At 37.5% G+C, this 14,026-nt stretch overlaps 1 protein-coding gene across 7 annotated transcripts in view; it reads right to left on the bottom strand.

The window, feature by feature from the left end:
* ndst2a (N-deacetylase/N-sulfotransferase (heparan glucosaminyl) 2a) overlaps positions 1-14,026 on the bottom strand; it is a 118,047-nt gene that overhangs the window by 33,401 nt on the left and 70,620 nt on the right. For 5 of the 7 annotated variants that reach the window (XM_084093805.1, XM_084093804.1, XM_084093806.1 and 2 more), the window contains one exon: positions 2,900-2,982. The exons of the other annotated variants lie outside the window; for them this stretch is intronic. The gene's annotated coding sequence lies outside the window, so the exon portion shown is untranslated. The remainder of the gene's footprint in view (positions 1-2,899; positions 2,983-14,026) is intronic. 7 annotated transcript variants of the gene reach the window in all.

Genomic DNA, 14,026 nt, shown 5'->3' with positions numbered 1-14,026 from the left:
CAAGTGATAGATTATTTGGCTAAAGTTTCATTACATAGAGTCACTTGCAAACAATTAACCGGAATGAAAAACGATGAGCAACAATAACCATCATTTAAATGTCTTATTTTTGGATCCCAAATTGGAAAATGTTCAAATCTATTATAAAGCAAAATAAAAAAAATACTACAAAGTGGACATTTTCATGAATCCAGAATAAAAAGGCATTTGGGAATATTAAGAATCAGTATCAGATCAGATAATTTAAATGAAGATTGTATTCACAAAATATCCATTTTTACCCAGTTCTACATCGATCGCAGTGAGATAAAACTCCCCTCATCCCCTCAGGCTCAACTTCTACATTCTAAACTTAAATCAGATCAACAACAGGGGAGGGGGAAAATGACAGCTCTCCAATTGGGTAAGAGAGTCATCGATCACGACGGCCCATGTCATTACCGTGACAGAGCTGCGCTCAGCAATTCAGCTCATTTTCTGTTTAAGCAGAGTTCATAGGGGGATGAGGAGCACAGAGCGCCCGTTGCACAATACAGTAATGCTCTCATCTCTCTCTACCTGCTCTCCAATCAATGCCATTCATTGTCAATCAATTCTTTTATACTCCATTCAGTGGATGGGTTATTGGCATAGTATATAGTATAGACAAAGAGACAAAAGTATATGACAACAACAGCAGTCAGTTCTCAGTATCTACTCATTCAGTAACAAAGTCTTTCTTATTGTGCCAAGTCATTGTCATTATTTGAGATCCAGAGTTAATACCCACAGGCTGTCAAAGACAAAATAAAATAAAATAATAAGATCTAGGAACAGAGAGGCAGCTGATGACACAGGTCGACAAATAAGCACACTGATGCAATCTCAACTGAGCAAACAATATCAAATCAAGATAATCTTTTAGTCTTTTTGTGTCTCTCTTATAAAACGCTGACCTCGGGCATGCACATAGCTGAGCCAGCTGCATATTCTCACTGACAGATGTGCAAGAGCAGGGGTCTGCGATATTGGAAAAAATATCATGATTTCGTTCAGGAAGATCACGATTCACAATTTTATTACGATTCTTTTTAAGTCACTTAGCATACAGCAAAACTAATTATTTTGCCTTACAAGGTAACAAAAGATATAAAAGAAAAAAGAATGACAGACCATTTAGGCATTTTATCTTTTTAACTTTGTTATTAAAAATAAGAACAAAAAAGCAAATTACAAATAATAGGACAAAAACAATATAATATACAAATGAAATAAACATTGCTTTAATTTTTTCCAGCTACAGTATTTAACAGTTGCATTCAAGTAAGAAACTGAATAAACAACCGTAAAAATAAAACACTACATAGACTTCACCGTATAAATAATATATTGATTCTTATCAAAGCAATAAGAGATTTTTTTATACATGCGACAGCATGTATATTAGGCCACATTATAAAACAAGAAAAATAACTTGTTTTTTGACAGGCTTTTAGTGTGCGTGCACTTATAAAATGTTTAACTGGCAGGCTTTACAAAGCATGCAAATAATTATTATTTTTTTATTGCGAAGAACTGCAATGTCACGTGAACGTAAACGTGATGTAAATGTACCTCGCATTACAGTATGTTGGGACGGGGGCACCTCACCACAACTGCAACTGACAGAATGTGCACTGTAGCACGATACTACAATATTTCTTCAAAAGCAGATTGTGGAGACATTTTAATTGTTCACAATCTAAAATCGCAATATTGCACATCCCTATGCTAGAGAATGACATCCAAGACCTGGAGAGCTTGTATTCTCTATGGAGGTCTGGCCCATAACCTGCTCTGGAAGTGTGCATGTGCTTTCAGACACATAAAAACTCCTCTTGGTTCTGGGGTCAATTACATTTAAATTTGATCAGCTCAAGAGGTGTACTGAGCACACAATTCAAACACACGCACACTAAGTAGATTCAAAGAAAAGCCTAGTTTGGCTAAGTGAAATGTGACTTTCTGAGCCCTCCGAGTAGGCGTTAAGTGTTTCTGCAGTTCAGTCACAGTGAGGTTTGGATGGCTGCTCTGCAGGACTGGCAGCAAACAGCTGAGTGAGTTTCATTCACTGTAGTGGAATTAAGACTGTTACCATGCCGACAAGCTGCTCGGAAGTGAGAGATGAAGACCATTTTGATAAGGGTTTTAATGAATAATGACACATTTGATAAAAAATGAGTGCTATACACAGTTCACCCTATTACTTTAAATATTTTTTTTGTGAGATTTTTTTATTTTTTTATTGTCATTGTCCAAAAATACAACGAAATTATTAACTGTATACGTTAATATAACAAAACATAATTTTGTTGTATTTTTGTACAATGACAATAAAAAAATAATCTCTAAAAATAAAAAACAAAACTTTTATCTGCATCAGATTTGTATAATAACAGGAACAATCAGTTTAAAGTCTGGGGTGAAACAATAAAAAAATAAAAAAAAGTTTCACACAAAAAATAAGTTCTCATTTGCAACAATACCTGGAAATATAATAATTTAACTATGAAATCTTAAAATATACAAATTTTACTAAAAAATGTTTTTATATAATTTTCAAACCATTTTAACTTTTAAGACTATCACAAATAGCTGATAACTTTACCATGTGATAGATTTTATTAGCAGAAATCCAACAACAATGTCCAATATGTCACAGAATATTAAAGTTCTCATCATACAGGGTCATCCATGTTGAACCATAGGAAACCATCCCATTCACAAAATAAAATGAATAAATTAATTAACAAACATAGAAACAAATTGAGGCCAATTATCCATAGCTAGAGGTCTTTAAAACATGAATTCTAAAAAAGAAGTAAATTCAGGATTATTTTAGTGATCAGGTCAAAGAACAAGCAAAGAAAACAACACTTACTCCTCTCAGCTGTTAAATCAGTCAGTGTGTTAGTTTATTTGTCCTTGGTGGAAGTGTGTGAATCTCAGCGTGTGTTCAGACACCTGTAATGAGGACAGAGAGGACATGCGGTGAGGATTTGATAGATGACTCTGGCGCAGTTGTGTCACTTTTGCAGTCAATATTTGCTCTCTCTCATTTGTGAGGTGTCTGTCTCAGACGGTCCACTTTTCTCTCCAAGACTATGATCTAAACACCACTGAATCGTTTTGTGTGTGCTGATGTATATGTATTGACAAACCATGCAGAGATAAGAACACACCAATTAGAGACCATCCACTTATACTCATACACAGATAGGAGAGATGTCCAGGAAAAAAACTTTAAAAAAAAGCCTTTCAACGACTGTAATGGGAGATTTGAATAATTCCAATCTATTTGGGATTCAAGCACACGTTGCTATCTGTGTTTAAACTTAATTATGCCTTGCCAATTTAAACATTCAAGCACATGAAGACATGAAAAAGAACTCACGCACGCTGTGAGATTTGGGTGTAGCACTCATATGAAGCGCGCATACGGGCATTGAGTTCTGCATGTGTTTTTTAATTATAATCAAAAAACAAAAGACAAGAAAAATCACTCACTGCTCTTGACTGAATAGCTTTTGTAATTGCTCTTTATTTTTGTTATTTTAATATATGAATGTTATTTTACATTTGATTTCTGTACCTGTACCTGAAAGATTCCAGAAAAACCTGAAAAGCACTGTTTATTTTATTTGTATCTTTGCTCCATTGAATTTATTATTGCTGTTGCTTATAGTTAGATTTTTTTCTTCCTTATTTTCTTTATTTTTATTTGACAGTAGTCCTCTTTTCTCTGAACACTGCAGATAACAAACCTTACCGAAACCGTGACCCTGAAACCATGATAAAAACCGAACCATGAGTAATTTGAACTGTTACACCCCTAGTCTTTTACATAGGTACAGCCGTTTCTGCTTGGAACCAAAAATCATAATATAGGAGTTAGTTTTATTAAGCAAAAACTGTTTGGTTGTTAGATGACTAGTCAACCATCCTGACCCATAGACACACACATTAACACAGGAAGTGCTAAGTGACACACTCGTCTCTCACATAAAATGGACCCAAAATTAAATTTATACATAAACTTTATGAACAGAAATACAATTATGAAACAATGATTTACAGTCAGATCTGGCCACCGAAAACAAGTAGACCTCATGGTGATCTCCACAACAACCAGCATGCATCTGCTGTCAATGAGTGCATTTCAGCTGGAGCTTTATTCTTTGGCTGGTAATGCACGACAGGAGGCAGAGAGAGAAAACAAGGACACGTGGAGAGAGTGATACTGTGAAAAAGTGTGTGTGCGCGCAAAAGAGAGAGAAAGAGAGAAAGAGAGAGAGAGAGAGAGAGAGAGAGAGAGAGAGAGAGAAAGAGAGAGAGAGAGAGAGAAGGAGGGCAGTCAGAAGACAACAGAGGAAGTACACAGGAAGAAGCCTTTGTTCTTGCTGATGCAGACTGAGAGTTTAATGTTTAATGGATCTCAGAAAGACAGAAGATCTCTCAGAGGACCACCAGAGGGAACCTTAACTAGGATGTCAACTAATACTTATACTTTTCTGATAAAACTTTTGTTGGTGAAATGATGGGTTTGTGTGACGTTGTTCCAGAGGCATGTTACGGGCGGGTTTTAGTGAAGTGCTGCGATGCAACTGGCCTGACGGTGGAAATGCAGCGTGGTTTTGGGCTTGGTGCAACAGGTCCGAGGCTATTAGCCCAGCCCGGCCCGGTGAAAGCCCTGGCTTGCACTGGCCCGACAGTGGAAATGCGTCTAATGTCTAATGTGTCTACATCTGCGCTGTAGAGGTTAAAAATAGTCTGACTTCTAAAATGTGCCTCAAAAACCCTGCATTCTGTGACACTGAATTTAGCTGTTGTATGTAAACTTTCACCCTAATAAACAAGTCAGAGCACAGGTAAACCTTAAACCATACCAGATGGCTAGTCATTCAGATAATCCAACAAAATAGTTGATTTGAATAGAATATGTAGTTCTGCGCATTTCCAACATGGACTATTAACAATCGGATGTTGAACAAGAGGGATGTCATTGACCCAACCACAAAAACAACAACATTTAAACCAAACAATTACAAATATGACATGTATAGTTAAGCAGCACTCAACTCGTCTCTCCTTCACACACACACACACACACAAAAAAAACAACCTCTGCACAGTGTCAAGGTCCCAGTGAGAGCCATGTTTCACTCTCCACTGACTAATTCAATATTGATAAAGAAACTAAACAAAGCATGACTATCAGCGCTGTAGGATTCCCAGTACCAACAGTGAACAATCTCTCAACTCCACCCTCCCTCTACATGACTCTTCTCCACATTTATTTCACTGTTTCCTCCACATTCCGTGGCTTTCCCCAGTTACATTAAACAGACTTAAGACTATTCTCAGATTATCATACTACCACACAACACAATTTTTTTATGTATATTATAAGAGGGAATTTCACAAAACGACAAAAGAAAACAAGTTGCATAAAGAATGAATTCTTTTAGGACCATAATTTCAAGTATTGTGAAATTTTTAAGACAACTCATGATATGTTCTCCCTTACCTCTAATTAATACACTTATTGCTTTTTCCACTGTACTACAACTTTTTTTAAAAAAAGAAAAAAAGAAAAAAAGAAAAGATTTCTTAATTTTTGTTTATTTTTTTATTAGTGTGAAGGCAGTAAATAAATACAACCAGGATGATATGTTTTAAAACTAACAATACATTTTTCGTCCATTACAGTAATACAATTTTTTTTTTTTTTACATTACAATAACGGAATTGCCCCATTCCATTTCTGATGATCAAGTACACCACATTTCTGATGTACTTGGTCAGAAAGTTGAACTGGTGACAAGGTGCCAAAGGTTGCTGGTTCGATTCCAGTACCGGCAGGAAATGACTGAGGTGCCCTTGAGCAAGGCACCTAACCCCCAATCACTCCCCAGGCGCCAAACAGGCTGCCCGCTGCTCCGGGTGTGTGTATCCACTACTCACTACTCTGCTCCTAATGTGTGTGCACTAACTTGGATGGGTTAAATGCAGAGGTCAAATTCCAAGTATGGGTTACCATACTTGGCCATCATGTGTCACTTTCACTTCTCACTTAAGTACAATGGATTCGCAACGGTCACAACGCATCCAGTATAGATACAGTGTTCGTGTTTAAGACATTTTAACCAGAAATTGAATTGAAAATGCCATGTTTTTCCTTTTAACAACTGGACACAAATTTAGGCTACTGAATTAAACAATATTTTATTATATTGGTGTCATTGTAAAATACTGTTTGACAAAAAAACGATCATATTTAATCTGTGCAGTATTCAGCACACTAGCATTTCATTCTGAACAATCCGATTCATCCCTCTACACATCCTTTGCCCTAACCCACCCCTACACAATCTCCTCTCATCTCAGTGTGACAGAACAGTCTATAGTTCATGCAGGGTGCTAATTGATTGGCTTAAATCCCTTAGCTTGTAGACAGTGTACTGATTGGCTGAGTGTTTGACAGCAATGAAGACCCTTATGTCAGCCTGTAACAGCTCTGCATCATCAGGCAGGAACAGGACAAACTCCATCTACCCCCTTCATTATGCAGCTTTCCATTGACTGCCAGTTTGCACATGCAAAAGCCCACAGAGATCCAAAATGACCTTTCAAAGAAACCCAGCACTCATTTCGCCATCACTGCACCATCAAACCAGCAGCAGCGGTGAGTGTGTGACAGAGTGGTTGGGATGGGATGCGTAACAGCGCATGGATGGCTGTGACTCATCGCTCCGGCAGGGAATCGGGAGAGAGCGGTGCGACGTTGACAACGGTCAATATGCAAAGGAAGATTAGAAAATGATCATATTGAAGATTGTGCAGGGCTGTGCTCCTGTAGCAACACTCATAATCATGGGCATGTTTCACAAATAAAAGATGAGTGTAGGGAGGAGAGATGTAATAAATGAAATGCGCTTTTAAGATGCTGAAATCCCAGTGACATTTCATTAGCCAAAGAGCAGCTTCAAATTTGTGAGCTGCACGGGTGAGAATGGCACCGAGCCGGGGACGTAGCATAACATGACTGCCAATCTGGTGACAGTGAATGACTTAATTATACCTGAAACCAATCCACGAGAAAGAGAAACGTAGAAGAGAGCAAGAGTTATCACAAATCTTATCACAAATCAGCTCTGTGTGTCAGGGTGAAGGGAGAGACAATAAAGCCCACTTAGAAAACACTTTAAATTCATCAGTGTGATATGTGAAAGTGAAAGAAATGATTTGTTTGAATCCTATAATAAAAAGGCTGATTGAAAGGCATCACTACAGCACAGATATAGCCGACAGAGCTCTCCCTGAACAACCACTCAACCTATCTCAAAAGGCATTTCCTCATCTCAGCTACGCAGAGAAGATAAAGCAGAGGGGCGAACCTGTTGTCATATAGTCTCCTTATAATGACAAATACTGTCACTCTCTTCAGCATTGGACACAGCTTTTGCACATATCTGTCTCCAAGGCACATAAGTCAAAATGTAGATTCATCCATCCATTATCCAAACCGCTTGTCCTATGTAGGCTTGATGGCAAAATGTAGATGCGATATAAAAAAATATTTAAATTAAATAAGAAAAACACAATTAAATAAATAAAAAAACTTAATTTTTCAAATAAACAACAAACATTTTTAATATACACTATCGTTCAAAGTTTGAAAAAGATCAAAAGAGACGGTAAAGACATTTACATTGTTACAAAAGATTTCAGTTTCCTATAAATGCTGTTCTTTTGAACTTACTTTCGAAGAATCCTGGAAAAAATTTATCACAGTTTCCACAAAAACATTAAGCAGCACAGCTGTTTTCAGCATTGATAAAAAGAAATGTTTCTTGTGCAGCAAATCAGCATATTAGAATGAATTAAGGATCATGTGACACTGAAGACTGGAGTACTGATGCTGAAAATTCAGTTTTGCCATTATAGGAAACAATTAATAATAAATAATAAAAATATATATATATTTTTTTTTTATCAAATAAAAGCAGCCTTAATTGGTGAGACTCCTTTAAAAAAAAAAAACTTTTACCCCAAAACTTTGAAAGGTAGTTAATTTAAAACATTGGTAAATCTTTTAAATAGAGCACTACATTCTAAATGGCTGATGAAAGCACTGGCACTGTACCTGCTCCTCTGCTGACTCCTATGCTCTCATGTGCTGTCATGTCTCAGTTGTAGAGCTTGATGTTCGATAAAACACAGAAGGATCCCTGCTCATAAAATTAACATTTAGTCCCTATGGAACATCCAAACATTTTCATTGCAAATGTTTTGAGTTTTACTGTTGGAGGCAAGGAGCTGTTTTTTTGTGTATGCCAAGGAGAAAACAACCTCAGCCTTCACTAAAGCCGTCTGTTACCAACTGCCAGGAATTTAAATCTGCAAATAGATTTTGTAGGTCTCAATACATTCTGAAAAGTATCAAGAAAAAAAAAAAAATCTTTCTCAGAGGCAGAGATGTTTGGAGCTTATCAGAGATATGCAAGTAGGTTCTGGACAATTTAGCTAAAATTATTTGGATAGAGAGATACTTCCTAAAAATAAAGTACAAATTAAGTGCAAATTTCTTTAAGTCCAGAGAGTTCAGCCAAAATTCCGTCATGTATTCTTCCTCAAGTTGTTCCTGTGTGTCTGCCTTTCTTCAGTTGAGATATTGTACATAATGTTCAAGCTGCACTTTTTCATATAAAAAGCATAATACATAGATGGGCACATAAAAATAAGCTCCAAAATATCATTCATACATGCGTTTATTCAAACTTGGTGCCTTCTGATAACTCACACATTGGGAAATAGATCAAAGTTCCAGGCTTCAATGAACACATGAGATTTTATGAGAAAATAATCACTCCTGTTACGTTAAATGGAAGAAAGCAAATCATAGGGGGTTCAAATTACATGCATTAATGACAGAATTTTTCTTTTAGGATAAATTATCCTTTTAAGGTTTGTGGATTTCACAACTACTTAAACAACTAGGTTTTCATGAAGGCTCTTCATAAATACCTTGCTCAAGGGCACTGCAGTACAATCATGGGTCATAAAGCAGCTGGACCCTCGTGTAGGTGGGGAGACAGTGAAACAAGGAATGAGTAGCCGCGTTTCCATTACCCTTCAAACTGCGCAAAATGAAATTGCGAATTGAAAATACGCCCAATAGATACGCGTTAATTCGCAAAAACTGTCATTTATCGCAAAAAAGTTTACACGCTCACATGAGGTGGTTTTTCAGGCAATTCGAAAAAGAAATATTTCGCAAAACTGCAATGGAAACAGTTTTTGCACATTTACAGGTCACCTGACGTAGATGACGTGCTGTGTTTGGACAGAATACGAGACAGAGTTCTTTATTAAATTCATAAAAGACAAAAGAATTACAGGAATACATGGATTCTACCTCAAAGAAATGCCACAAGACCTCGAAGCAGATATGAGGGAGAAACACCCAGAAGAGTCTTTCCTTACCATTAATGCTTGGATAACACACATACATCTCATTCGATTAATAATAATGGCCAGTGCAGTGGCTGGGATATACGTAAACCTATACCAACATCCGTCGCCATGATTTTTGGAATGACTTATCACGAGAGGAAGAAATTAAATTTTAGTCACATTACATCGGTTAATGGAAACGCCGTCATTTCACAATAGTTTTTTTGTTGACATTTAGAAGAAAAAAAAATATAAATAATTGCACAAGTTTTGCGCAAATCTGTAATGGAAGTACAGATTTGCCTAGTATCAATGTTGTGTGTCAGGAAAACATCTTTCTGCAGGAAGCAGTAAAATGTACCGTTACGATTTTAAAAGATTAAGAAGTCAGATCGGTATATATATTTTTTCCAATCAGAGGTCAAAGGAAGCATAATTTCCTCAGCTATTCAAGCCAATTACATTCACAATGTTTTATAGTAAAGTAAAGTAAGTAAAAAAATAAAAAGGCATGCTTATTTCTCTCAGCTTTTTTTCAAACGCCCCATGGGAACCTCAAAGAACAGTTTTGAGTAATGACAAACTTAACTAATCCGTGGAAATGAATCTAACTTCACAGCACTATTGTCATTTTTGTATCTGTGGTATAAATCAGAGACACTACTAAACACGTTTCAGGAGAGGCCATAAATCTAGCCAACCAACATGATCTTTAGAAAAGTTACATTCATTCAAGTCTGTGCTTGACCACATCAACTATAATAATTAATAGACATTGGAGAACCATATCAAAGCTACTCCAAACTACAGAGAAAACAGAGAAGCACAAACCCAAGGGACTTATAAAGACAGAAATGTTCATCAACAGCCATGACAATGGATGACCCTAGACCTTCTGACCGCCCCTCGTCTTTATCCACCTCATTTGACCTGCCCTATCATCCCAGAACATTCCATTAACTGCACTTCTCCCATTAGAGACCGTCAGAACCCGCTTAAAATCAATGCTTTGCTGAGGAGTCCAGCTGCACTCCAGATCCACTGGCATATTCCTGTGTGACTCACAGCGACTTAATGACTTTATTTCAGCGCTGCGCTCCCAATCACCCGACAGGTATTTTTAGAGTGGCGAGTGCTCGCACATTGTCTGTGACTTTGCTTTAATTTAAAGACAGGATATAAACAAAAAGGTCAGTTAAGGAACTGGAGATAACGATGCTTGTTGAACCATGGAGGGAAAGGGAAGGGAGGAAAAATGGCAGAGAGAGAAGGCAGAACCCTGCTCTTTCTCTCTGAGACATGATACCAAAATGTTTGGCTATGCCATCCACAGCTCTTCCTAAACTCTCCATGGCAGATAGAAAGAGAGAGCGAGTACATGTCTCAGAGCAGCTGAGACGAATGGGCAGCTCAGTCAGCTATGCAGGTAGAAAGGATTTTTTCTGATTTTTTTTCCTGGGTCTCATGGGATTGTGCAGAGCTATTGATCTGACTGGATCAGTTTGGTTATGGAGTGATGAAAGAACAAGGGTCGAAAAGTCCATTTAGCTATGATGGATGGTTCGTTTAAACCTATGAACAAAGAACAGCTATGTTGAGACATAAAACAATGCTAAAAATGTAAAGAGCAAATGCATTTAGTGTCACCTTTGTCAAGGTTGGACACTGGAGAGAATGAATGGTGTTCACAAAGAGGAGGGGGAAAACATATGAATGATTTTCTTAAACTATACGCAATTTTAATATATGAAGCTATAAATTCTTTATCATGCATTCATCATTTATGTTTGCTACTATTCAAATGTCTTGTGTATAGATTTTGTTGTTTACCATTTGACCATCCACTATGAAAATACATCATAAAATGATTTTTAAAAACAATGGTACTCTAAACCAAGATTGAAATAAATAAACCATGACAAAACAATTTAAAAGTTTGGGGTTGGAAAGAAGTTTCTTCTGCTCACTTGATACAATAAATATAGTAAAATGGTGATATTGTGAAATATTATTACAATTTAAAATAACTTTTAGATTTTAATATACTTTCAAATGTAATTTTTTCCTGTGATGGAAAAGCTGCATTTTCCATAGCCATTACTTGTGATACTCCAGAAAGCAATACAAACTTCAAACAGTCGTGTGTTTATTGTGTGAAAATGAAAAAGCTTTAAACAAATTAGTATTATCTCTACAGCTGTCACTTTCACCACAACCACAATTTTGCCTGTCAAGTTAGACTACTTTGTTGCCAAGGTGACAAAATTATCGGCGAACATGTTTGAAATATAACACGTTATGTGTGAAGAAAATAATACGGGTTTAGTAAGATTTTTTTAAAGAAATTATTTTATTCAGTAAGGATGCATTAAATTGATCAAAAGTAACAACATATATTATAATGCTAGAAAATATTTATTTTTCAGATAAATGCTGTTCTTTTAAACATTTTATTCAAAGAATCCTGAAAAAGTGTTTTTAACATTGTCACTGTAACACTGAATACTACAGCAATGATGCTGAAAATTCAGCTTTGTCATCACAAAAATAAATATTTTAAAATATCAAAATAGAAAACAGTTTCAAACTGTTTTTTTTTTTATTTCTTTTTTTAATCAAATAAATTAGGCCTTGGTGAGCATAAGGCCCTGTTTATACCTGGTATTAAGATGCGTTTTGGTCGATCGGATCACAAGTGGACGATCACGTGTTAACGGGGTCTGAAACGTTCTGAGACCCATGTTTGGTTTGAAGACGAAAAACGTACCAATCACAATGTTCTCTCACCATTTCTGATTTCTAACAAGCACTGGCCGTGTTCGGCATGGTCTTGCGGTTATCAGAGCAGAAACGAAAGCTGCTGCTCTCTGTAGGTTTTTCAATTGTCTCCAGGCACATTCATATGTAAATTGCGCAAGCTAGATCTGAGAAAAAAACACACAAAAAAAACACACACATATTTACCCGCCCATAGACTCACCCCTCAAAGAAATCAGGACAGAAGGGGCTGAAAGTGGACAAAAGAGGCGGATTAAAACACCTGGTGTAAACGGGTATGTGTCTCCCTCGTCTACTTGTTTTCTGATTGATTAAGGGTACACACCATTGTCAAAACCATTGTCAAAACAATCCCCATTCACACAGATGCGTGAAAACGACTAAAAACCCTGTAATCTGCTGCCAGGCCATTAGATGGTGATGAAACATTATAGATTGAACACGTAATACGCATGTGCATGACGTCATCGCCTTCAGAGATTCGCGTTTTTGTTGTTTACACAGACCGTTTTCAAAACTTTGCGTAACGCCATTGTCGTGTAAACAAACGCATAAAAAGTTTTACGTTTTTAGTTGAAAACGGTGTCGTGTAAACAGCCCTTAAAACGCATCATAATACCGGGTGTAAACAGGGACTAAGAGACTTCTTTCAGAAACATTAAATATATCTTACTGACCCGAAACTTTAGCAGTAGTGTATGTTCTAAAAGTCCACAGGACCAAAAGAGTATTGGTGAAGATTCAAGCACATTTCACACTGACTAAACATCCAAACACAGCACACATGACCATATACTCACACCTGAAAGTCGTAGAGCTTGCATTTCCTCTCTGGTTCTAGCTCATTTACCACACTCACATTTTATGTTCACACACACACACACACACGAGAGGTCATTCGGAGGAAATAGACCAGAGATGGATCACAGATCAGAGGAAGAAAAAGGGGAAGAAAGAGAAGGCAAACGATATGGGATAGAGCAATGAGGAGAGGGAAACAGAGATAAATAAAGGTGGAAGGTTCCAGGCGCATCTGTCAGTGACATTGACAAGGCCAACCAGGCGTGGTGTCCAGAGGCGGTGGGACAGGAGAGCTGAGAAATGTGTGTTCCACACCACTGCGCCAGGGGCAAAACACACACACTACTCATCCAAAGAAAGACCTGGTTACCTGTTATACACACACACCACTAACGGCAAGGCTTAATGAGATCCAACGACTGGCTTTGAGTTTATTTATTTTATTGGAAGTCACCTGAATTCCACCTCCAAGTCAGACCTCAGCAGTTTTGGAGCTAAGAAGCAGAAATAATATCTATAAATCACCAGATAAACAAGAGAAGGCAAAGAACAATACCCTGAGACTCGGCTAATCGTGGGTTTGGCTTTGAGCCTTTGAGGAATATCTGTCTGACTGAAATTTGACCCAATAAACCAGCAAGGACAATAAGCACCTCTCCAAGCCTCTCATTAGATAAGGTGGAGGTCTGTCTCTAATGCCAAATTAACAACACCAGTCCCATTCCAAAAGCACAGATCCTATTTGCCCTGTGGTCATGTTGCCAGTGTGGTCTGTTACAGCCCATAATCAGCATCTGGGAGAGATAAGAGCTCCATGTAAAGACTGAAGGCAATGGTCTGATGGCGCGAGCGTCTGACGGGGCGGGAGACTAATCCAGCCCCATGCTGCGACAGGCCCCGGCTAATCACAGGCGGTTGGATTAAACCGAAGACCAGACGCAGGCACTTGAGAGGACGACTAGTGCAGTGGGAG

This window comes from Abramis brama, assembly GCF_963993115.1.
Source record: "Abramis brama genome assembly, chromosome: 19".
NCBI classification, from domain to species: Eukaryota; Metazoa; Chordata; class Actinopteri; order Cypriniformes; family Leuciscidae; genus Abramis; species Abramis brama.
The sequence above is the reverse complement of the archived record's forward strand: the minus strand, read 5'-3'. Positions and strand labels throughout refer to the sequence as shown.